This window comes from Podarcis erhardii (genome assembly GCF_964252035.2).
Source record: "Podarcis erhardii genome assembly, chromosome: 3".
NCBI lineage: Eukaryota > Metazoa > Chordata > Lepidosauria > Squamata > Lacertidae > Podarcis > Podarcis erhardii.
This window is the reverse complement of record NC_138507.1, coordinates 112,983,594-113,010,454: the sequence shown is the minus strand read 5'-3', so window position 1 is coordinate 113,010,454 and position 26,861 is coordinate 112,983,594. Positions and strand designations below refer to the sequence as shown.

The 26,861-nt window shown below is 44.0% G+C and overlaps 1 long non-coding RNA gene across 2 annotated transcripts; it reads left to right on the top strand.

Annotated features, from left to right (window-relative positions):
* The first annotated feature begins 226 nt into the window (after nt 1-226).
* Nucleotides 227-26,861, top strand: LOC309338069. 2 transcript variants are annotated; one of them, XR_014154663.1, is made up of 4 exons: nt 227-520; nt 8,817-8,904; nt 24,639-26,451; nt 26,688-26,861. It is a non-coding gene; the product is annotated as an uncharacterized lncRNA (long non-coding RNA). The 2 variants fall into 2 exon arrangements; XR_014154664.1 differs by lacking the exons at nt 24,639-26,451; nt 26,688-26,861 and having other exon boundaries at nt 8,817-9,119.

The following is a 26,861-nucleotide window of genomic DNA, read 5'->3' as shown; positions in this document are numbered from 1 at the left end:
GGACAGCTAAAAACATAGGAAAAAACAGCATTAAAAAAAAAAACGTTTGTTTTTTAAATTGACAATATTCAAACATAACAGGACAGACACAATACGTTTGTGGGTAACTCACTCTGCATTTTCCTGAGGGGAGCTCTACAAAAAAAGCTTTATGCCACAATGAACCTGATAAACTTTTGAACCGCCACACAACTCTGCTTAATATATAACAGAAAGGCAGGTAAGACACCTGTGAAGGAAATATTCATGGGCTGGAGCAACAGCAACAACAAAAAATGTTTTTATAAAATGCCACGAGAACCAGTAGGGCCATTATCCATATGAAGGAGAGTTTTTTCTCTTTTCCCCATCCATTTCCCCTTTTCCTCCAGTGGGCTTTTGCCCCCTCTTATCAGTATTAATGGCCACAAAGGGCCTATCCAAGTTAATGTGTTTTGTCTATTAATTTAGGACGAACTCAGCAAGAATGATGCTGTCATATTTCCACAGCTTATACACACAGCTATCAATTGTTGTTTTGGTGAGTGAGGATGCAGTTGGAGCTCATTTGGTTTTTAATACGTTTTTGTCTTTTTCCGTTGCTGGAATACTTTGTTGGCCTCTATACGTTGAATTAAAAAAAATTAAGAAAAAGAGCTTTTAATTTCACCATGGAGGGAGGCAAGGCATTTGAGGTACCAAGCTGCCTCAAGATAAATTGAATTAATTCAGGAGGCAGTCGTGCCCCAGTAGGTTAAAGGCCAGAAGCCTGGTTACAGAGGAAGCTTTCAGCTGTTGACTAAAACTACACACACACACACACATATATATATATCTATATATATATATAGATGGTGCCAGGTGAGCCTCGCTGGGGGAAGCATTCCAGAAATGGGGAGCCAGCACAGAGAAGGACTGTTCTCATGTGCTCAAACTTCTTTTGGAAGGGGCACACAAAGAATTGTCTTTTTGTCATCACATCAAGGACATGTTAATTCTGATAGGCATTTAATTTAACCCATTAATTTATGTTGTCTTTATTGGGATACCGATGCCTTGGAGTGTAGATTGGATTGATCTTTATTACGGCCATTGGCCCGTTACACGACAGTTTCCCATACCAACATATTATACTTAAACCTCCAAATTTAAAATCGCCAAAACTTACAAAAGACAAACAGGAACCGAAGCAAAACAAAAACAGAGACCACCATCATACATTACAATAAATTTGTCACCTATACATCGCCCTCTGCTCATAAATTAATCAAGGATATCAATGGTGATATCGCCTAAAACATAGGTCATGGTTTAAAACAATGTTGATATCACCTAAAACATAGATCATGGTTTAAAGGGGTTATCCGAGCCACACAGGAGACCGTTTCTCTTCTTTAGGGATAGGACGCTGATCAAGAATCTGGCAACCATGAGTGATCTTAGGGGGTCATCATCAATTAGTAGATATCTCAGTTTGGCTTCAATCGTATCATCGGCAATTCCCTTAAGATATTGAGCAAGAAACTTGCTCCTGGCCGGTAAGTGAAAAGCACAGTCAAAAATTATGTGATGCAACGATTCCGGTGCCCCACAATTACAATCACATAAGAGCGATATCTGTCCATTGGAGAATCTATTTCTCAGCACGTTCGATGGGAAGGTGTTGAATCTTGCCTTTACAAAGGCATATCTATGAGCTGAGGAAGTTAAGGAATTCAAATAGTTTGGGAGCCTTAAGAGGGGTAATAAACCAAGATTTAGAGGTGAGCAGGTACCATTGCCCAAGACCATATTCTGCTGCAAGTCCATCTCCTCTAGCTTACAGGTTACTCTTCTTTTAGCTGGGACTATGTCCTGCTCTAGTAATTTGGATGGGGAGATTCCCATTGCCGTAATTTTCAGCTGTAAATTTTTTACCCATGGGCTCTGGAAATCATCTCTCCACATACATTGTATCAAGTACAAGTTTGGGAGATTGTGCCATAGAGATAACCAGTGACAAAGTATGTGCTTCCACAGAGCATTTTCCAGGGATACAATATTAAGTTCTATGTGTAACGCTGTATTACTTACACAGTTGGGCAGTTTCAATATCCCTCTTAAAAACTGATTTTGAATGACCTCCAGGTGAGATAGGTTGACAAAAGTCCCCCAAATTGAGATGCCATAAGCAATTGTCGGGATCACCTTGGCCTTGAAGACTTTCAGCGCCGATGGGATATGAAGGGCCCCATCGGTGAAGAAGAATCGCAAGATCACCAAGGAGATAGCTTTGGCTCTATTTGTAACATAGGCTACATGGGCCTTCCATCTGAGGTTATGTTGTAACCAAACTCCCAAATATTGGAATCTGTAGACTTGTTCGATGACTCTCCCATCAATTCTCCAATTATGGAGTTTCCGGCTCTTTGAGAAAATCAGGATCTTAGATTTTCCATAATTAATTGTAAGGGAATTTGCGTTACAGTATGATCCAAAAAATTTTAAGGCCCTCCTGAGACCTACTCTAGAAAAAGAAAGAATGACTGCGTCATCCGCATATAGTAACAAAGGGCAGCGATAAAGTGCTAGGCGGGGTGCATGAATCCTTTCTTGGGCCTCTATTAGGGGAGTCCTCATGTCGCTTATGAACAAATTGAACAGGAGTGGAGCCAATATACAACCCTGTCGGACACCTCTGTTAATGGAATTGAATTGGTGAGATCACCCTCCGGGGTGAATCTCACTCTAGCCGCTGAGTTCTCATGGAGTTTGATTATTAGCCAGAGAAGCCTTCTGTCGATGCCCCAGCGGGTGAGTTTTTCCCAGAGGATGTTCCTGGGGATACTATCGAATGCTGCCTTTAGGTCAATGAATGCCACACAGAGTTGGCCACCCTTTGGGGTGGAATATTTCCAGGCAAGATGTTGTAAAATTAGAATATGATTAATTGTTGACTGTTTTGGGCGGAATCCAGCTTGTTCGGGCCCAATTAATTTTTTCTCTTCGGCCCATTGGATAAGTCTGTTCAACAGGAAGCGGGCATACAGTTTCCCCACTATTGAGAGCAGACTGATGTTTCTGTAATTCCCCGGGTCATCTGGTGAGCCCTTTTTGTGGATTGGAACGATAACAGTGTCCTTCCATACTTCCGGGATCATTCCAGAGTTGTTAACTGCATCGAAGATGGTCGCCAGGACCTTGGCCCACCAGTCCGCGTGGTATTTTATAGCTTCTGCCGGGATCAGGTCTGGCCCAGGCGCTTTCCCTGTTTTGAGTTTGACTATCAAGTCATGGATGTCTTCCGGATCGGTGGGGGGCCAGAGGAGAAGCTGATCTTGAAATCTTGGAGTGTAGAGTTTTTGAGGAGAATCTCCCAGTGGCTGCAAATGCCTTTCGAAGGCACAACCATACCTGCTCAACTGGTGTACACAGGAATATGTTAGAATCTATTTACATATGTATTACATTTCTAATCACCAGAGACATATGCAGTTTTCTATAGGTTATGGTTATTATCTAGATTTCTATTGCTATAAGAGCAGGAAGCCTCAGGGCACAATCTTTGCAGCACTTGCTCATGTGAGACTTTAGAAACTTATATTACTGCGGCCTATTTTTAATTAGTCTGTTTTGCTTTTGTTTCCCATCTCCCATCTAGCTCTTTGTTCTCAGCTTTGCTGAGAACTTACTTCTGGCACCTTTTTAAAAAAAATCTATTTTTCCTACTATGGTAGAGCAACCAAGTTAATCCAGCAAGTTCTTTGATCCTTGAAGAACAGATGTGCACAGATCTGTGTCCTGTAGTAAGAGGGGAAATGAAGCATTGTACTAGAAAGATATTACTATAATACTTTGAATGAGAAATATGAAATATTTATATTAAGCTTTTTAAAATACATTGTCTATATATTATTGTGAACAAGGAGATTGGATAAGAATAAAGCTACATGAGATTTTAGGAGGTGAATATAAAGTATGTCAGTTTTACATGAAATCACAAGATGAGAATAGTATAACATATAAATTGCAATTGCTACAAGCATCAAAAGGATGAATAGTGGCAAGAAATCATCAGTCAGGAAGGCTTCCTAGCAGCTTAAACAAGTTCCATGACTGAGATATAAACATTAAAATAAAGAATACTTAATGAAAATAAAATGAAGGATCATTGAAAGGGAAATCCATATAATTACTAACAGTAAAGAGAAGCAAGACAGCTAATAATAGGGTGTTAAGTCTCAGTGGAATGGAACAATTCCAAGATACAGTCAAGAATCAGAATATGCAAACTAATTACTATAGTCATTAAAAGAGGTGGCAAGGTGGTTAGTATATGCTGTTGTATGAAAACTCAAGACAAAACCATTGACTCATCATATTCTCCTGTACACTTTACCAAGCACAATTGCCAGGTTTCTGGTATTCCATTTTTGTTTTGCTTACTTAGCAAAAAATATTTCAGATAAACAGTCTTTCCATCCATTTAAAGTGTGTCTTATGTTAAAGGAAAAAACTAAGCATACAAATTAATATGGAGGCTATGGAACAAGCAGTCGGAAGGAAAGCCATTCAAATAGGTTTTGGCAATAATGAATAATACAAGTGTTTAGATGTTACTCAACACCACAGATTTTGAGCACAATCCCAGATGCAACCTCCCTACCATGTTGGAAGTGATGTATAGACTCTGGTACAACAATCAATGTGATGATTTCCAGAAGTCCTCTTCATGAAAAAGAAAGCACATGGGGTGTGGGGATGCTCATTTGAACTACATTAGCAGAAAATCTTGAGTAATGCAGCACAGTTTCTTCAAATGTCTTAGGTACGGTTATCAAAGGAGACGTCTTGGCTATTGTACGTATTCTGGGACATCATGTTTAGAGGAGATAAAAAGACATTAACAAAGGACTATAATCTATTATCAGGACCAAGGCTGAAAAGAAACCAGATAATAGGAATTAACAGGAGGTACCATAACAAGGTACCATAACAAAATCTGATTTAGAAAGTCCTGCCATAAAAAGGGAAGAACAATGGAGATTTTCCCCTATGACTAATGCTACAACATGAATCAGTAGCTTTAAGTTGCGCTAATGAGGTCTGAGCTGCCACGACGGACCAGGAACAAGACCTTGAGGTCATAGTAGATAGCATGATGTAAATTTTGACCTGGTATGTGGCCGCTGTGAAAAAGATAAATTCAGTGTTAGGGTTCATTGCGAAAGGGACTGAAAATAAAACTGTCAGTGTTTTATCGCAGTGTCAAGGGGATCCCCAGTTCTGGTTCCAGGAGATCCTGTCTGCTCCTCAAATCCTTGATCTGTGGAGTGGAGTGTCTGCTTTATCCTCTGATGACTAAGTGTCTGGCACCAACTTACAGCTAGGCATGATACTACTGTACCATAGGAGCCAACTCTTAGGAGCTGAGATCCCTTTGTCCCCTCGTAAAATATTTGAGGGGGCTGAGCTCTCCAAAGTTGATGGGCATTGTCCTTCACGTGGTGTGCACGTGACATGTCTTATGATCAATTATGCAGAGAGGGGCTCAATTCCCCCCATTTTTTAATTCAAGATGGCACCCCTGTATTGCTATGCAGCAAAATTTACCAGCTGAAAAAATATTGTTACAAAGGTTGTGCGCCACCCGCTATCTCTGCCGAGTGGTAGCAAGATTCCATGGAGGTTCCAGACGGTTCCCTAGGACCTGGTTTTCATTGGGAATCAAGACACAGAGGAAACTGTTGTGTCTTTAAGAAATATGGTTTATTAGCACATATTTGGAGGAGACGCTTGAGAGTCCCGTGGACTGCAAGAAGATCAAACCGATCCATTCTGAAGGAAATCAGCCCTGAGTGCTCAATGGAAGGACAGATCGTGAAGCTGAGGCTCCAATACTTTGGCCACCTCATGGGAAAAGAAGACTCCCTAGAAAAGACCCTGATGCTGGGAAAGATGGAGGGCACAAGGAGAAGGGGACGACAGAGGACGAGATGGTTGGACAGTGTTCTCGAAGCTATGAACATGAGTTTGACCAAACTGCAGGAAGCAGTGGAAGACAGGAGTGCCTGGCGTGCTCTGGTCCATGGGGTCACGAAGAGTCGGACACGACTAAACAACAACAACAATCTGGATGCAGATGGAGAGAGTGTAGCGTTTACAATATTCACATGTCACGAGGGGCTTGCCCTTTGCACAGCTCAGCATTGCATTCAGAGGCTTCCCTCTGCCTCAGATTGTCTCCAGCCAGCTCTCAGGGCATCTGCCTTTCCACATCCCTGCATCGAGTTCTCCCCACTTCCTGCTTCTCCTTCCCAGAAAAGCCCTGGCCAAGCAACTCTTCCCCTTCTGTCTGCTATTTGAAGCCTAGTTCTAAGAGTTAACAATTTTCCTGTAACTTACATTATTGACACAGACCCAAGGATTTCTCTGTGATGGGCCATCAACATCTTCTGTCATGATTAACGGCTTCTATCTTAGGTGAGCTCCCAGCCTGTATTTTTCCACTGGCCTGGCATCTTTCCTTCAATACTCCAAATATTATCCAAAAGCTACGCCTCTTATTAATTTCTAACATTTGCTAATGCTGGCAGTTATGGGTACATTTTCACCCCCAAACTCTGTTACCCATAGATCTGTAACAATATTGTATATAGCAACCCCATCAGCAGTCAATGTCAGCTGTGGGAAAGAAATGCCACTCCCTGTAGTGAAGAAAGAAGCAGACAAGTCCACAGCTGGATTATTCTGAATTATCCCCAGGGATTTTCAACAATGTTGAGGGCTAGCTCTGAGTATTAAGAGATTCCTCCTCATTGCATTCTATTTTTAACTTAAAATTCCAGCAGCAGAGCAGCACATCTTGCAGGTATTAGAGAAGTCTTACAGTACTTCAGTATACTGATGATCTGACTGGAGCTCAAAAATAATCTTCCCAATGCCTTCCTTCAGCTCCCAGTCATTTTAAACATGTGATATATTCTGCAAAGATAGTTTAAGTTGGTCATGAGTAAGTTTTTTCCCTTTCCAGTTGTGAGAATTTTAATAGTTTTTCTGATAGATAAAACAGACTAGACTGTAGCAGCCTACCCATAAATATCTACATCGTCCTTAGGTCACCCCCATAAGACATGTTTATGTGGTTGCCACCTAGTGGCCCAAAAGCAAAATTGTTTCTTTTGAAGAATTGGAACTGAGCATGCTCTAGGCATGTGCTTTTAGGAGTCGTTTCAAGATGGATGCTGGACTGAGAACTGAATTAAGAGAAACCAAGAAATAAAACGAGTTTCTTTTTCCCTCTTACTGGTGTAGCCTACCTTACATGCCACCCCAGTCTTGACAAGCAATTAGAGATTCCAGGAATACCAGGCATGCTTAACTTTTGGGACAATGAGGCACAGTGGAGACTGGGTGGTCTTTATGATATATGGTTTATTTACACATATGTACAACCTGAGCCTAGGATGGAGGGTTGCACAGCATTACTCCTCAAGAGGGTCCTTTGCTCAAAGGCACAGCAGACAAATCAGGCATATTCTCTGTGTCTCTTTGCTATAGCCTGTCCCAGTCAGCCTACATAGTGCTCCAATCCCACTTCCTCCAGCTTGCCACTTTTTTCCTGTTCTCTTATGCCATCGACTCTGAAATCCTAAACCCCTTTGGTCTCTGCCCACCAACACACAGCTGGAGGAAGGGCTGTCCCGCCCTTGTTTGGTACTTCTTCGCTGTCTTGCTGGCTTCCCTGATGGGTTAACGATGGTCCATCATAAGCCTCAGGATCCCTTCCAGCTCTACAATTCTATGATTTTATTATCTTTCAGTGTGCCAGCACCTACACTTTGGAACTCCCTGCCTATTGACACTGTTCTTTTTCTGCTGCCTGCTAAAAACATTTTTGTTCAAGGAAGCCTATTTGGACATGTTTTACTCACTGTTTAGCTTCTGATTTTTATTATTATTATTTCAGGATAAAAGAAAAATGTCCATATTTACACTCCAATACATAATTTTGTCTCTTGTTTTGTCGACTTCCCATTCCATTTTCCATGGTGATTTTGTTTTCTCCCCCTTTGCTGCATCCTATCCTCCATCTCTTATATCACAACAATATTACAGTAAGTCCTAATTCTTTCTGTTGCTCATACTTCAAATCCTGCTCACGAATTCATAAAACTATATTTCTTTAAATAGTCCAAAAAAGGCTTCCTCCACAAAACTATAATCATTGAGTTCTCTTATTTTAGCTGTTAACTTTGCCATTTCTGCATAGTCCATCACCTTACTAGCTTCTAATTTTAATTACATTTTGCATTTTTCAAATATCTGTTTTTAACTTTGTCTTTTATTTACAATTTTTTATTTTTTATTTTTTTGTAAACTGCTTAGAGGTTCTGTTTAGATTCATATATGCATTCTGTTAAATACATAAAATAAACATTGCAGATCAGGGACCTGAGGCTGGGACAGTAGCCACATGTGCATGTCACACTAAACATGCAACCATCCTAATTAAACCTATCCAATTAGATCTAGGGTGTGTTGGCATGCTGTAATGTGAGGGAGAGGTCCCTGCTGCCCTTAAAGAGGCAGTGGCACAGCTATTCCCAAAGAAGCCCATTCTGCATCCAATGGTTTAAGGACAGCTAACAACCGATCACAAATACTGTACAATATCTTGAGCATGAAGATGTCTGAGAGGGTGGCAGAAAGGCAACTGCAAACACTCTTAGAAGATATCAATTCCATTTTGGGTTCGTGACTAGTTTCAGGAATGATTTGGTTGACGAGATGCTACATGAAATCATGTTTGCTGCCAAAAATAGCCCTCTTTTTAATTCTTTGTCCTTTCGCTTCAGCATATGTGGAGAGAATGTAACATGACATCCTCACGTTGAGCATTGCTATGTCCCATCTGCTCCAGAACAGTCAACAATACGGAATGAGGTGAGATAAATGACAAGGTGGTGGCATGTCACATATTTTTTCCCTATGTAGGTGTTACAGTGAGAAGACTGGGAACTAAATTTGCAGGGGCTGTTTTCAGCAGCAAATACACATTTAAGGTAACTTCCATTCTGAGCCTAAAGGAAAAGGCCACACACATCTCCCTCTTCACAACCATGTAATCATGTGCTAATAAATTTTGTTGAACCCATTAACTGCTGCTTCAGGATGTAAATCTACTGTACTTGATTAAAAAGAAGTAAAAACAAGTGAGTCCCCTTCACTGCACCACTATTTAGAAATTGCCAGCTTCCATTCAGAATTAAACTACATGGAGACATCCAGTCTAATCATGCTCAGATGAAGAAGTGAACTCATTTGCCCTCTTTTAGAGAACTCTTTGTAAGTTTTATAATGTTGGACAGAAAAACCAGTGGCGTGTGAAATGGCCGAGAATAGATTTACAATAGAGGAGTCTAAAAATAAATTCACAACATTAAAAGAAAAATAAATTATTCCTCGGCTATCCTTGTGTTCCTCATCATTACCATTGTCTCAAATAGTTTCCACAGATCATTATAAAAAAGGTTAGGGAAGGTTTTGGAAATGTCATGCAAAATCATAACCTTCCTTTAAAAGAAAGTGTGCAACAAAAGCAAGCTATAAAAAAGCCACAGAATGACAAGATGGAAAAAACAGTTACACCACACAGGAAGGAGTCCACGGAGAAACTGGGCAACTAAAATGATAGGGGCAGAGACATAAACTGACAAAGCAGACATAAATTAAATACTGAAAATCTACAAGCGAGGGAGAATGCACTGTTATCTCTGAATAGGTTGCAAAAGAAGGGGAAAATTCAGTAATGGTAAGTATCTCGGGCGCTGCTGAGTTCTGGTGCAAAAGAAGAAAATAAGGGAATGCAAAACCAATAAATGTCATGGTCTGAAGAAACCAAGGAATTAAAATGCGGCATTCTTGAATTTAACATTGCTCTAGTCTTAATACAGCAAGAGGAAAGGAGGCTGAACAAAAATAGCTGAATGCAAACATTTGCACAGTGATTAGAGTGGATTACATGTTTTATCTGGAGCGCCCATAGTGTTTTTCTGAAACTCTGAGCTCAGGGAGGAAAGCGGAGTTCTGCAGTGATTTTACTGGCATTTTCGTCTTGCCCTCTTTTCTTTCTGCATTTTCAGAGCATGAAAAATCCTTGCTAGTAGGCCTGCCAGTAATTCTCTGGTCTGACTAATGAAAATGTGTTCTGTTAATCTAGACATAGATTCGGAAGGTCCATCATCAGGGCTGCTTGTGGTCATTGCTGTTCCAGTTAAAAGCAGCTGGGGGAGGGGAACTGTGGTGCTATGGAAGGTTGGATTTAATTCTCTCCACCCCCCACCCCCCGTGCCATATCCCAATTTAATCCACCTTTTTCAAAGCTTCTATTTGCCCTACTATGTAATTTTAGACCCTGGACTTAATGGTCTTACAGTAGGGAAAGTGGAGACCTTTAGACAGTGGAGGGAGTGGGGACCTGTGTATTATTTCAGTTGTGAAACACTCAATTAACATTTCTCGCCTCCAGAGTAGAACCTTGTGTCAGGAAAAGCAGCTGGGAGCTGGGGGTGGGGTGCAATTTGGAGCAGGAAAGCAACCAGCCTGGAAGGAGTTGCACTTATAGACTACAGACTGCCGCCTTATTGAAATGTTAATAGTCCTATTGGTAGGAAAGTACAGAATATTTAATTTATCTCTGGTTTATTTATACATTGCTCGATTGGAAACAAACAAACAAAAAACTCTAAAGTCTTACAATAGGAGTAAAACAATAACATTGGTATAAAAAAATCAAAAAGATTAAAATCAGCAATAAACTGAAAAGACTTGTCCACATTCTGCATATCTGGGTAGCCTATGGCCACCCGCAGACTGTGAAGATTTTGCTGGAGGGGTTCAAATGCATACCAGAACTTTAGCATCCCCTCTATTCCTTCATCCAAGCTGTTTAAAAAGACATTCATTGAACAGCAACGGGCCTAGGACAGAGCCCTCTAGCACCCCACTAGTCTTTCTTTTTCCCACTTTGATGAAGAACCATTAGCAAGCATCCTTTGGGTTGGGTCTGTCAATCAGAGCATGAACCCACCTAGCAGTTACCTCACCCAGCCCACATTTTACCAGTTTCTCCGCAACCATAGCATGGGGGACTTTGTCAAAAGCCTGCCAAGAAAGGAGCAGCATTCAGCAGCAATTGAGGCTTTTGTGTTTTTAGGATGACGGTTTAAACAGAGACAGAATTCCTCAGAGTAACTGCAGATTCAAATAAATCTAGAGTCACCGTCTTGCCTTGTTAGCCCTGTGCCGCAAATCAGTTACTAAGGCAGCAGAAGGCAATGGCCCATTCCTTTTCTTCTCAAAGATGTCACAATGCAAATTTCACAATGTGCAAGCACAGGTGATCCTTTATGAAAGATCTGGGCCATACTTACTATAAGGGCATCTGCTTCACCAAGGAAACTGTGTGATATATCTATCTATCTAGCCTTTGAGTCCACTCATATTTTTCAGGTCTTACACCCAACATCTTATATTGTACTGCATTTTTGGAAGTGCTGCCCTGCCATAAAACTGTGTTGTGCTGGGTCTGGTGGGAGTGGAGGTTCAAAACATCTGGAAGATGCCTGGCTAGAGGAGGATGCTGTAAGTGAGGGGCAGCCAACAAGGTGCCCCTCATCTGTTGTTGGACTATAACTCCCATAATCTCTGAGACAATGGTCTATGCTAGGTGAAGCTGATGGGAATTGAGAGTACAACAACATCTGGGTAGCACTGTTAGGAAATAACTGGCGAATGCCCACATGTGGGGGGGGGACTACAAAAGAAAAAGAAACTGCTGACTGCCTGAATACAAAAAAGTGTGGGGCTTGATTCATTTTCTAGTCAAAAGAACTCCTAGCAGATTTTAAAACAGAAATGCCTGCAACGTTTGCAAAGTGTAGGAAATACAGGGTGTTATACCTTTAAATGTCCCCATATTAAGCACTCAACACTTGTGCTCTCCTGCCTCTACCCTTCTTGGGATGAATAGATAACAACCTTAAGTAAGTTTAAATGCTTTACTTACAATAGTCAGAGGTCTCACTCATGCATCGTTCTATGCAACAGCAGAGACAACACAGAGTGTTTGTTGTGGGGGAGGATGGGAAAGGAGAATGTTAGCCGCTTTGAGACTCCTTCGGGTAGTGATAAAGCGGGATATGAAATCCAAACTCTTCTTCTTCTTCTTCCTCCCTAAAGGTTAGGGGTTATTATGACCAACCTGAGTCTTCTCTTGCTATTAATAATTCTGTGGTCCTTAACCCTTTTCTTACTCACAATAAAGCACAGTTACATTTGGCTGCATAAATCTTCCCCAGGCACCATGTATATGGGGTTTGCCATTTCAGACAAGCACAGCATCCATTCAGAACAGCTCTCTCAAATTATTTGGCTATTTAATTTCTTGTTCCCCATTTTCTATACGCATGCACTTTCTTCTCCCAAAATTGCATTTTTAAAAAAATCTCTCTAAAATAGCACTATACAATTATTTCCATCCCTACCTCATATCCTGCTTCACTGGGTTGGCATCTGTACTTTCAGTCCACTTACATCTGTTTGTAGTTCCTTCTTTCGGCTCCTAAAGTAGCCTTTGCCAACCTGTGCTGGTTGAGGCAGGCTGATGGGAATTGTAGCCCAAAACATCTGGAAAGCACCAGGTTTGTGAAGGCTACTCTAGAAGGAAGAGCCTGGAACTCAGTCTATTTCATCAGTTATAGAGACCATAAGGACCTCCACTTTTTCCTAATAATGCATACCTTTTTGTGGATTTTAATTGTAAGTTTACTTTGGGAGTCCAACTTGGATGAAAAGTGGAGCACAAATGAAGTGAATTGATATCCAGCAATAAATATGATGCATCCTGCTGAAAAACAGTGTTTGTGTGTGGAGGGATGGCTTGAAATGGAATCATAAAGTAGCACAGATTCTGGATAATCAAGTGGGGTTGTGTATAACCTCTGTGATATCATCATGAAAGCTCAATAAAAATAATGTCTGGAGAGGATAACACCCTCTCTTCCTCAACCCAATGAAGGACTCTGCATCTTCTAGTTTTTTGTCCTAGGAATAGCTGCAGTTCCAGCCTTGCCTGCCTGCTGTGTGTACATGGTTGTTTGATTACAGAAAGGAAAATTGCAGTTTTTTAAACCTCCTTTGTTTTGGATATGCGAAAGAGAGAGAAAATGGATAAGAACTGTGTCCAAAGTTCTGATATTGCCAGAAAGGGCCCTGTTCATGGACTGCTAGTCTTTTAAAAACTTTCTGGTCCTTCAGCTGTACCAGAGAGGTGAGGGGAATAAAATGAAGTTTTCTTTATTCTTGATAACAGTCCTCTGCTAGCAGAACTCTGAACGTCCCTCCACTGCAGACAAATTTCGTATTCCCCTGGAACATATGTCAGAGGCAATTTACTGTAGAAACATTAGGAGGGAGAAACACAGCCTCTTTCTGTATGTTTCTGGTGAGATCAACAGACTTTTTCCACTGTAACATCGCAGGCTGTATGCCTGCCAAGGCTAACTTTAAAGTATTGATGATGGCAGGCAAACTCAACAGAAAAAAACTACCTGCATAATTTCTAAAGGAAATTATTACTTTTGATAAACAGTGGCTGGTTTAGAATTAAACTTTTTATCACATAATTGGTCTTTTTTTTTTTAAAAAAAAAAAAAGGAATCCTGAGATAACTTGAATTTGTTTTGTTTCATTAAACATACTGTACTTTTCCTTCTATTGGATGCCCCCATGTATAAGATGCCCCCCTATTTTGGGGGCCTCAAAATTTAGAAAATAGGGGGATTGAGCTTTGGGGAAGCCAGAACACAGCACACAACCCGCCAGAACACAGCACACAACCGCTCGCGTCGCTTACAATTGCTGCTTCCAATCTCGGGCTCGCGCTTCATTCCAGCAGGTGAGCGATTTTCGGCATCCCCCCCAACAATCAAGTAGCAAATCGCCGCTTAAAATCTCCAGCTCACATCGTAGAAACCACCTATCAGCTGCTTGATAACTGCCAGCGGCCGCCAATCATGCTCCCACTTGCTGCGACTACGGCAGCTGTCTATTGGCTGCCGCAGCAGAATCGGAAGGGCTAATGTCAGCGATCGGGCAGCTGTGACGCGAGCGGTTGTGTGCTGCATCCCCCCCCCCCCCCGCACACATAATCAAGCAGCCAATCGCCGCTTACAATCTCAGGCTCGTACCAAAAAACCATTCGCGCATCCCCCCTCAGCACTACCCATGTATAAGACAACCCTAAATTTTGAAATTCATTTTTGGGTCATGTCAGGGAACTGACATCAGAGCGAGAGGTGGAGGCAAGGCTCCAAAACGATGCAGGAGAGGGGACCAGCAGGGGGGAAGGAATTCAGCGTAACACCAGTAGAGAAGAGAAGGAGATGGTGGATTTGGAGACAGGGCTCCAAGACCCTTCACCAGAGACTAGTGGAGAGAGCGCTGACACGCCTCTGCCTTCCCCTTACTTGCGCAGACGAGTTCCGTGCAGGGAAAGTAGGAGGAGACTTGGCGTCAAACAGCTCTTATGCTGGAAGAGGTTCAAGAAACGCCCACTGACGAATTCTGCAAGCGACTGACCGGCCACGGAGTGTGGGGCTGTCAGCCAAGGCATGGTGAGCCAGGCAATCTAACCGAAATTGAAGGCAACGTACGCACAAGTAACCCCTTACAACCATTACAGCAATCCGTCAGTCTCTGAAGTTACTTGTGCACAGGCAAGGGACCATGAGCCAGACTGGAGGTGCCGGTGCAGCGGAGCAAGCTGCGAGTGTGCAGGACTTGGTGAAGAGGAACCGGGACCTGGAACAGCATGTAGCTCTGCTGACGGCGCGGCTGGATGAAAGGCGAACTCAGGATGCCCAGGTTAGACCCACCCCAGTGGCAAAGAAAGTGCCGAGACTGGTACACAAGTTTGGGGGGAAGCCCCAGGACTATAACGCGTTCCGAACGGAAATAGAGTACGTTTTGGAACTGCAGCACGATGACTTTGCTGACGATGCAGAGAGGGTGGCATATATCGTGGGGCACCTTCAGGATGGGGCGCGCGAATGGGTCAGGCCCCTAATGGCCACGCAGAATGCTGCCATGAGGGACGTACGGAAGTTCCTCCAGGCTATGGACGCGATGTATTCAAGCGAAATTGGGCAGAGTGTGACCCAGCGGGAGCTGATGAGGTACAAGCAGGGGGACCTATCCGTTAGGGACTATTGGTCCCGTTTTGCGATGCTAATACACCGGCTCGAATGGGACCTGGATGACCCGCCTATACAGATGCTGTTTGAGGAGGGGTTGTCCCCAACCGTGAAGGACGAGCTCTCCCGCGCGCCCCGCCCACAATCTATGGATGAATTGACCAAAGCTGCGCTTGCGATAGGAGCTCGGCAGGAAGCGCGTGCTTTGGAAAGGCGGGAAGGGAGAGGAGAGCGTTGCCCTGACTACCGCATTCCTGAGATGCCAAGGCAGCCTTCCGCGTCCGTTGAGCCAATGGAAATCGATGGAGTGCAGGTGCGCGAGGTTTCAAGCGCCAACCAAGGAGGCAAAAGGGAGGGAAAGGCGGGCAAAAGCACCAAGAAGTGTTTCCTCTGCCAACGGCCAGGACACTTTGCCAGGGCTTGTCCACAAAGAAAGGCTTGGCAAGGGATGGTGGGAGCCGCTGGTAGCGAGGAGGAGGGGGCGGAGGACAAGGTGCAGGGAAACGCCAACGCTTGGCTGCCCACAGGGGGGCACAGCAGCCAGGTGAACAACTAATGGAAGTGCCCCAACCAGACCCACCCAAGGCGTGAATAGCGATAGAGGTGGTGCTAGAACTCCCAAATGGGCACCCAGTCAAGGTGAAGGCAATGCTGGATTCCGGCAGCTCCTGTAATTTTTTTAGTAAGGAGTTCGCACTAGAGCACCAATTCCACCTGCTGCCACTTGATTTTCCCCTCCAGGTCACCACGATAGATGGCAGGGAGCTGCTGGGAGGGGAGGTGACACATCAAACCCCACCGATGAGAATGAGGGTTTCCAGACACACAGAAACCATTGCCTTTCATGTGGCCACCCTGGCGGGACCCCCGATAATATTAGGCATGAGCTGGCTAGTGCTACATGATCCAGTGGTGGCTTGGCATCAACGGACAGTCACCTTTGGGTCAGCTCACTGTTTGGAATACTGTCTAGGGGGGAGGGAAGCCCAGGTTGAGGTTGGCCAGAGTGGCAGGAACTACACTGAAGCCGAGAGGAGAGGTGCCGCCACAGTACACTGACTTACAGGAGGTCTTCAGTGAGAGGGAGGCGGACAGGCTACCACCACATAGGCCCTTTGAATGCCAAATCAACTTACTCCCAGGGGCTCAGCTGCCGGTGGGCAAGCTGTATGCCATGTCGGACCGGGAGATGCAGGAGCTGCAGGACTTTATTGACAAGAACCTGAAAAGAGGTTTCATAAGAGAATCTAAGGCAGTGGGGGGCAGTCCGGTGTTCTTTGTGGACAAAAAGAACACGAATGAGCCCAGATTGATCGTAGACTATAGGGCGTTAAACCTTGTATCAGAACCCGTGACCTTCCCAATGCCCAGAATTGATGACATTTTAACACGGGTGACCTCCGGGGAGCGTACAATTTGATTAGGATGAGGGAGGGGGACGAATGGAAAACCACCATGTTCACCCCCCTAGGGGCCTTTGAGTACTTAGTCATGCCATTTGGATTACAGCCAGGCTCCACCTGTTTTCAAGCCTTCATGCACCACGTGTTGGGTTCCCTGCTGTACAAGAACTGCGTAGCATTTCTGGACGACGTCCTAATCTATTCGGACAATGAGAAACAGCATGTCGAGGACATCAGGGAAGTGCTCAAGAGACTGCAGAAGCACCAGTTGTGGGTCAAGCTGGAGAAGTGCCAATTTCACACCAGGGAAGTAGAATTTCTGGGGTACAAGTTGTCGGACAGGGGCCTAGCTATGGACCCCAGCAAGGTGCAGGCGGTGCTGGACTGGAAGACCCCCAAAACACGAAAGGATGTGCAGAGGTTCCTCGGGTTCAGCAACTTCTACCGGAAGTTCATCAAGAACTTTGCCCACTTGACCGCACCCATCACGGATTGTCTCAGTAGCAAAAAGAAATTCGTCTGGACTGAAAGTGCCCAAGGATCTTTTGAAAGGCTAAAGAAGGCGTTCGCGTCAGAGAAACAGCTCCTGCACGTGGATCTGCAGAAGCCGATGAGGCTAGAGACAGACGCGTCAGACCGGGCGGTGGGAGCGGTGTTGCTCCAGCCGGGAGGGAGCCAACACGCCTGGAGACCGTGCGCTTTCTTCTCACGGAATCTGAGCAAGTTGGAACAAAACTACACGGTGTATGACCACGAACTGCTGGCAATTTACGCAGCCTTTCGGCAGTGGAGACATCTAATAGGGGCCCAGCACAAGATTCAGGTGTGCACGGATCACAAGAACTTGGAATACTGGAGAACGGCTCGAGTTCTCAACCAGAGACAGATTCGATGGGCACAGGAGTTCTCTAAGTTCTTCTTTGAGATCAAGTACGTGCTGGGAGAAGAGAACGTGAGGGCAGACGCGCTGTCCAGGAAGCCGGAGTACACGGAAGGAGAAGGACCGCCGGAAGTGAGACACGTGTTCCCAGAGGAACGATGGGTGTGTGGGGGAGCATTGGTTGGGAGACGAGAACTAACCGAGCTGATTCGCCAGGACGAATTCGCCCAAACCAGAATCAGGGAACTCAGGGAAGCGAGGGGAGACCAGGGAGGCTTTGAGGAAAGGGAAGGACTGCTGTACTACAAGGGAGCAATGTATGTGCCCGGGGAGGCCTTGCGGGAAAGGGTGCTCAAACAGCTTCACGACAACCCAACAGCGGGGCACTTTGGGCAACACAAAACTATGTTACTGGTTACTAGGCAGTTCTGGTGGCCAAGGGTGAGGGAAGATGTACGAGAGTATGTACGGGGATGTGACAGCTGCCAACGGGCTAAGGGGGAGAGGGCTGCCCCGGCAGGGTTGCTGGAACCCTTACCCACACCGGGAAGACCCTGGGAGGTGGTGTCTATTGATTTTATGACAGATTTGCCCAAGTCCAGAGGGAAGACAGCAGTCATGGTAGTAGTAGATCTGCTAACCAAAATGTGCCATTTTATAGTGTGCTCGCATGCAGTAACGGCAGAGGAAACGGCCAGGTTGTTTGTGGATCACATCTTCAGGTTGCATGGGGCTCCTTCGAGGGTTATCTCAGACCGAGGGAAACAATTTACCTCGAGGCTCTGGAGGAGGCTCATGAACTTATTGCAGGTGGAGGTGGGATTCTCGACGGCGAGACACCCGGAGACCAACGGGCAAGCAGAGAGAGCGAACAGTATTTTACAGCAATATCTACGCTGCTACGTGAACGAGAGACAGAACGATTGGATAGAGAAGCTAGCACTGGCTGAGTTTGCGTATAATAATGCTGAGCATGTGTCCACGGGGATGAGCCCGTTCATGGCTAATTATGGGTGTCACCCCAGGGCCTTTCCCGGGAGGGGGGAGGAAAGGTGGAGCGTACCCGCGGCAGAACAGTTTGTGGAAGAAATGGACGCACTGCACCAGCAGCTTAAGATGAACCTGGAAAGGGCCAAGGAAGTGTACAAGAGGCAAGCAGACAAGCGTCGCCGGGAAGGGGAGACTATAAGGGTGGGGGACCGGGTGTGGTTATCCACCCAAGGGCTACCCTTTAAGGGAGGGTGCAAGAAACTGCAGCCAAAACGGCTGGGACCCTTTGAGGTAACACACCAAGTGAACCCGGTGGCATTCAGGCTCAAGTTGCCAGACAGCATGAAAATCCACCCAGTGTTTCATAGGTCGCTGCTCTCACCGTACCGGGGGGGGGGGGAGGTTCCGGGGGGAAGGAGGAGAAGGCCTCACACACCCACAAGTGGAGGAGAGGGAACACCGCAACCAGGTGATGGAGATCCTAGATTCACGATGGCGGGGGCGGCAGGTGGAGTACCTGGTAGCTTGGGAAGGAGAACCCGAGTCAGAAAACACGTGGGTTCCCACGGGGGAGGTAGATGATAGATATCTGGTGGAAGATTTCCACAGCAGTTATCCGAGGAAGCCCAAACCAATAGAGAGATTCTGGGAGGAGCAATTTGGAACCACCGATGATGAGGAGGAGGATTTTGTGGGTTTTCCTACTTCTGAAGAGGAAGAAGGAGAAGTGTCAGGGGAGGAGGAATCGGACTGGGAAGCCTGTCCCGCGCGAAGAAATCGGAGCGGGTGGGAAGCGGGGTTTGAGTCCTCGGAGGACGACAGCAGCTCCTTCCGGGGGTTTCCTGCATCGTCGGCTGAAGAGGGAGACAAGGTTACGTCACCGGGTCGGGCCGGGGGTGGAGGGGGTCCTGGGAGGGAGGTGGATGTCAGGGAACTGACATCGGAGCGAGAGGTGGAGGCAAGGCTCCAAAACGATGCAGGAGAGGGGACCAGCAGGGGGGAAGGAATTCAGCGTAACACCAGTAGAGAAGAGAAGGAGATGGTGGATTTGGAGACAGGGCTCCAAGACCCTTCACCAGAGACTAGTGGAGAGAGCGCTGACACGCCTCTGCCTTCCCCTTACTTGCGCAGACGAGTTCCGCACAGGGAAAGTAGGAGGAGACTTGGCGTCAAACAGCTCTTACGCTGGAAGAGGTTCAAGAAACGCCCACTGACAGATTCTGCAAGCGACTGACCGGCCACGGAGTGTGGGGCTGTCAGACAAGGCATGGTGAGCCAGGCAATCTAACCGAAATTGAAGGCAACTTACACACAAGTAACCCCTTACAACCATTACAGGTCAAAAAAGCTCGTCTTATACATGGAAAAATATGGTAACAGTGCCTAGGCTGCACTGCTTATCATGCTCTACCCTACAAAATTTCATGAATGAAAATATCAAAGTTAATTACGTACAGGCAAGATAATTGATTTCATCTTTATATTATGTCTATCTTTTCAAGGTAATAATCATATACTATGCAGAAGTTAGCAGAAACTATAGGATGGTGAGGGGGAGAAGGACAAGCACCAGTTGCTGTTAGCTGTTCCCTCCCATCTCTGCTCTTAGTAGAACTACACCTTGTGCAAAAGGCTGTTCTCACATGCAGATTTTCTTTTCTGGTAAGAAGCATTGGCTAATCACTCAATTCAGATACTACACCAAACAATGGTTAATGAAGTTTAACAATAGGTTGACACACTGACTGAATAAACAAGCCATGATTTGTAAACAGCTGGTAAATCAGAAACCATTGTTAGAGACTCGGGTTCGGCTCTCTCTGCCCCTTGGTCCCCCCCATGACAGCGCTGGTGCTTCTTCCCTCGCCCCTGCTCTCTGCAGCCAGCCGTGACCTGGGCAGCCATGGTGCCCCAAGAGTGCGGCTGTCTCGGAGGAAGGACAGTCCAAGCTGTAAGGTGACTTTCACGACAGCATGCAGTGCTCGCTGAAAAGCTGTTTCTCAGAAGGTTGCCTTACCATGAGTGCTGTATCCCCGAGTTGGGCCAATGTGCTCCCTTGAGCCCCAAAGACAGAAACACTCACTGGGGAAATGGTGAGGTTCGTTCCATGGTTGAGCTCTGCCCAGTGCTGGTAGAAAGCAAGGGCAAACTCCATGCTCAGGTTCTGTGGTTCATGGTGTGAGTATAAAAGCTGTCCTGCCCCTGCTCTTCCTCCAGGTCTTCAAATATTTTGTCATTTAAATGGAGAAGAAGAGAAGGCTAGCAATTATAACTGTTTAGGAACTTTCTTATATACCCTGAACATATCCTTGGAAATAGACATTACCTTCATGTTTTCCTTGGCATTTCTTCCTCCTGTCATCTTCCGGCAGATCAGGATAGCAGGAGGTCTGCAGAGCCTATAAGGAAACAAAGAGCCACATGGGATACGTTTATTTTCTGAACCTCCAAACAGGCCTCAAACAGTTACAGAGACTACACTTGATCTTAGCCAAAAGGCCGAGAAGCGATGTTATTTTTGTTTCAAACATTACAGATTGTGGACAAGACGGAGTGCTTCCGGAAGTGGCAGAAAGATATTTCTAAATTTGTCTGGCAGGGCAAAAAGCCCAGAATTAAGTTTAAGATATTAACTGATGCGAAAGAAAGAGGGGGCTTTGCCCTGCCAGACTTAAAGTTGTACTATGAAGCCGCAGCTTTCTGCTGGCTAAAAGACTGGCTACTTCTCGAAGACACTGACGTACTGGATTTGGAAGGTTTTAACAATGCTTTTGGTTGGCATGCATACTTATGGTACGACAAGGTTAAGATCAATAAGGCCTTTAAGAACCATATTGTTAGGAAAGCAGTATTTAATGTCTGGACAAAATACAAAGACTTATTGGAAAACAAGACTCCGAGGTGGCTTTCGCCTCTGGAAGCTAAGGCCCGAAAAAGACCCAATATGGAGGCCAAATGGCCAAAATATTGGGAAATATTAGAAAAAGATGGAGACAATTGGAAATTGCAGAGTTTGGAGAAAATGAAGGATAAAGTGCGAGACTGGTTACATTACGCTCAGATTAAAGAAGTCTTTAAAAATGACAAAAAGTTAGGGTTCCAGGTGGAGAAATCGAAGTTAGAAACAGAATTGTTAGAACCAAAGACTAAGATACTATCTAGAATGTATAACTTGCTGTTAAAATGGAATACACAAGACGAAATGGTTAAATCGGCTATGATAAAGTGGGCACAGGACATTGGGCATAACATTATGTTTGAGGACTGGGAAAGGTTGTGGACCACTGGGCTGAACTTCACCGCATGTAATGCTCTGAAGGAAAATGTAATGAAAATGATATATAGATGGTACATGACCCCAGTTAAACTTGCCAAAATATACCATTCGTCTGATAATAAATGTTGGAAATGTAAAGAAAATGAAGGAACATTCTTTCACCTCTGGTGGACATGCCCTAAGGTGAAGGCCTTCTGGGAAATGATATATAATGAGCTGAAAAAGGTATTTAAGTACACCTTCACTAAGAAACCAGAGGCCTTCCTTCTGGGTATTGTCGGCAGAAGGTGCTAAAGAAGGACCGAACATTTTTTATGTATGCAACAACGGCAGCAAGGATACTCATCGCTAAAAACTGGAAAACTCAAGATCTACCCACACTGGAAGAGTGGCAGATGCAGCTGATGGACTATATGCAACTGGCCGAGATGACTGGCAGAATCCGAGACCTGGGAGAAGAGAGGATTGAGGAAGACTGGAAGAAATTTAAGACGTATTTACAAAAACATTGCAATTTGGTTGAATGTTAAGAAGGATGCTAGATTATAAAAAATTGGCCACCACTAAATTAGATTTGAATTTGATGATAAGTGAGATTAAAGAAAACATAATTTTTTTGGAGAATTGCTAGATTATATTTAAATGAGTGGATATAAGATCGTAAACAAGTTGATAATTTGCTTGGAAAAACCTTTTTACGATGTAAATGGGAGCGGGAGACGTGAGGGAGTCCAAAGAAGTGATGAAACCACGTTATGATATAAGTAAGGTTGTTTATTATTTGTGCATTTGTATTCAAAAATTTTAATAAATATTTATATATATATATATATATATAAAACAGTTACAGAGAGACCTTTCTTAAGAACCCTTAGGGACTAATATTAATCTGGAAGCAACATCTATACGCTGAAGGGTTTTACCTTTGCAGTGTAATAAAAAAAATAAGGTATATATATAATAAATGTTCATAAATGTACCAACCAAGCACAAACATAGATACGTGGACCACATGTCTGGAGCAGCACAGGAACACTGTCCTGAAACCATTTTGACTCCCAAACTGACCAAATGTTTTCTTTGCAAGGAGGGAGGGCAGGAATTGGGTAATCACCAATTCAAAGGAATGGGCAGACTACCAGTAAAGGCAATCAGATAAGGCATTATCAGATAACCTGGCAGAGAGGACAAACAACAACATTCAAATTTCTGCTGTAGACCACCTTTTCTATGATGTAGTTATGATGTTTGTGAGGGGTGGTCTTGGGTTACTCTCCTTCTTTGATGTATGTATGATGTATGGAGGGGTGGTCTTGAGCTCCAGGGCAGGGAATTTAAAATGTCTATATAAGGACAGGCACACCTTTGTTCTGGGTCCTCCTCCATCCTCCTGCATGTGAGGGGAGCATCCTGTTGCAACAGCTTTAATAAAGATCAGGCTTACTAGCTGCTTTACTTCTCAATATTCTCTGGTTGGCATCTGTTATTTTCTCCTACCAATAGGGAACCCACGTAAGGACTCTATACGGGCTCTTAGATATCTCATAAGGGAAAAAGGGCAGATTTTGTTTACAACAGCAGTCCTCTGAAAGAGGGGTCCAAAGGCGGAGGCGGTGGGCAAGGGGGAGGACTCTGGGAGAAGAGAAATTTTATTTTTTCTTCCCAGATGGGAGAAGACTTTTCTGAGCCTTGAAAGTCTAAAAAAGAAAGAGAAATGGAACTCACAGTTAGTACTCTCTAACGCCTCTGTGCTCAAGATGAACTCACTATTATCACAGAATGCAGATGCTGAGAGAAATCCCCCTTACATGTCTATCTTCTTCCTGTAACAAACGCAAAATGATCCAACCATAGGAGCTCACCAGACCTTTTAGCACTCTGGTGACCAGTGAGCCCGCAGAGGGAGGTGTCACAATGGCTTTTGTAAATCTGGGGCTGTCTCTTGAAAATAGCAACACTTGGTGGGTCTGCTGAGGTGCCCAGATGGAGACCACCAGGGAACCCATGATATGGTGTTTAGAATTATACAGACAAAAACTTTGTTGTTGTTGTTGTTTAGTCGTGTCCGACTATTCGTGACCCCATGGACCAGAGCACGCCAGGCACTTCTGTCTTCCACTGCCTCCCGCAGTTTGGTCAAACTCATGCTGGTAGCTTCGAGAACACTATCCAACCATCTCGTCCTCTGTCGTCCCCTTCTCCTTGTGCCCTCCATCTTTCCCAACATCAGGGACTTTTCCAGGGAGTCTTCTCTTCTCATGAGGTGGCCAAAATATTGGAACCTCAGCTTCACGATCTGTCCTTCCAGTGAGCACTCAGGGCTGATTTCCTTCAGAATGGATAGGTTTGATCTTCTTGCAGTCCATGGGACTCTCAAGAGTCTCCTCCAGGACCATAATTCAAAAGCATCAATTCTTCGGCGATCAGCCTTCTTTATGGCCCAGCTTTCACTTCCATACATCACTACTGGGAAAACCATGGCTTTTACTATACGGACCTTTGTTGGCAAGGTGATGTCTCTACGCAAATAAATATATAGGGGGAAAAGAAAAGAAACCATTGTTGGAATTTAAAGTGTTTTTGCAAACTATGGTTTTGTGTGATGTCTTGAATTGACAACCTGCCTTTATGTCTCTGAAGGTTATTACATTTAAAGACTAGAGTTAGCCTGTACGTTTGAAAACTGAAACCATGGCTTCAGTTCTAAACTATGCCAAGTGCAAGCAGAGTTTGGCATGATGTCTCAAGTTGAACAAATAGAATTCTTTTGCCTGCAAATATACACACTTAAAACTTTACGACTAATAAATATAAACAATGAATAACAATGCTAAAAGAAAATAACAAACATTTGATGCATTTTATTTAACTAGGTAGAATGATCACTAATGGAGGCAGTTCTGGACAGAAAGTAGCCAAAAGTTACTTGGTTACATCCAAGCCAATGGGCTCACTGCTAATGAAGCCTGCCTGGGAGCACAGGATCCAAATGGTAGTCCCAGACAATTATTGTCTTCTTTTTCCCTTACATTGCAACTAAGTGGAATGGCTGCTGAAGGAGACATTTCTAGGAAGGAGCCAAATGGCTTGGTCCTACCCAATCCAAAGCACAGTCCTCACGGCCTCACTTCTGCTGATGCAATCTGGAGCTACAGTTCCCTCCTCAATCTTGAAGGTAGAGATTAAGCCCTCTAAAAAATATGGTCTGCAACCGTATAATAAAAATTGTTATTTCTTTTGGCAGCTGATGTCTTATCTATTGTGTAACGGTTTAAACGTAAGGTTTCATTATCTATACTGGATTTTAGAGCTCAAAATCCAGTACAGCATACACAGCCTACAGTGTGCACAATATGGGACTTCCTCCACACCCAGTAAAATGGTGATGTAAAAACAACGAACTGCTCCGTTCTAAGCCTGTCTACTCAGAATAGAGTTTGATTGTTCTTCATGAGGCTTACTCTCAGATGTATATGATTGTAGCTATTGCGGCACCCTACAAACACAGAAATTTATTATTTCATAATAAATAATATTCTGGTCCACAGTACTCTTTATTTGATGAATGAAGTGCAATCCCAAATCTACAAGCTTATAAAGATATTTGTGTGCAAACATGCCTCCCTAATTGAAACTCTTCCCGTGTTTATCAGAGAGCAGACGAGAGGCTCTGTACAGGTAAATAAAAGTTGCAAAAAGCTGCTACATTATATCTGAAAAGTTTAGGAAAACAGTCCTATCACTTTTCTTTGGGGAGAAAAAAACAGATAAGGATCTTTTGGGAAGGTTTTAAGCTTTTTAATTAGTTTTGGCTGGTAGCCAAAGACCTGCATTGAGGGCTTGCATTAGCCAAGTAACTTTTTTTTTTTTACTTATTTCTCTTTGAACAGCTAATCCAGATTCCACATCACAATCTCCTTCCAGTTTCAAAAGCAGCTTGCCATATGGCAAGTGGGTGTGGAATTCCTTTAAGAAGAAAACAAGTCTAAAACCCTCTTAGACTCATGGAGCTAGTTCCATGGTTCTCAACTCCCAGGCTTTGATTTCTGACCCACCCTATGTCTAGGACAATTCAAAGTCAGCACGACAAAACACCCAATTAAAAGATAACAAATAAAAAGATTAAAGTCAGCACTGTTTAATCCTGCTTTATATTAGGAGACTGCGTTGATTGACCTGTGGTATTCAACTCTCTTACTCGAATGAGGTAGAATCCATCCTGAGTCCTGTACAAGCTGCGTTCTCTTGCAATTGCATCTTGCCATGAAATGCAAATCACCAAAAGCAAATGATTTGGCTTGCACTTTTATTTGTCTCCAAAGAGATTTTGTTAAACAGTAAGAAAAATGCCTGCTATGGATGTTGAAAGGACTCCTTCCACACAACAGACACATTCCGCCCCTGCAGTATTGCTGCCAGTAATAGATAGCCATGCTAGCCAGTCCCAGAGTGATATGCAGAGTGAATTACAATAATATATGGGAGAAAGGAAAAAAGATATTCAGGGGCGTGACTGCAAGTTTGGGGAGGAAAGAGCATGTTTAACCCATTCTCAGCTGTGTCCCAGCCAGGCTATTTTGCCTGGTTCAGTTTAAGGATGGGAGTTCCACCTTCTTTTGGACTCAAGTTATGGCAACCAAATACAAAACAATAGTCTAAATAACTTCTTCTAGCAATTACAGATAGGTAGCCGTGTTGGTCTGCCATAGTCAAAACAAAACAAATTCCTTCCAGTAGCACCTTAAAGACCAACTAAGTTAGTTCTTGGTATGAGCTTTCGTGTGCATGCACACTTCTTCAGATACACTTCTTCAGATACGTGTATCTGAAGAAGTGTGCATGCACACGAAAGCTCATACCAAGAACTAACTTAGTTGGTCTTTAAGGTGCTACTGGAAGGAATTTTCTTCTAGCAATCTTAGACTTAAATTATCAATTAGCATCAATTGCTACAATCAGCACACACTGAGAATGTATTAGAGATACAGTATTCACAAAGATCACAGAATGGGAAAAGTTGCACAATAATCTTGAGGTTTTGAAAACAAGCCCTGTATATGGACATTTTCTTATAACTGCCTCTTTCTAATATTATC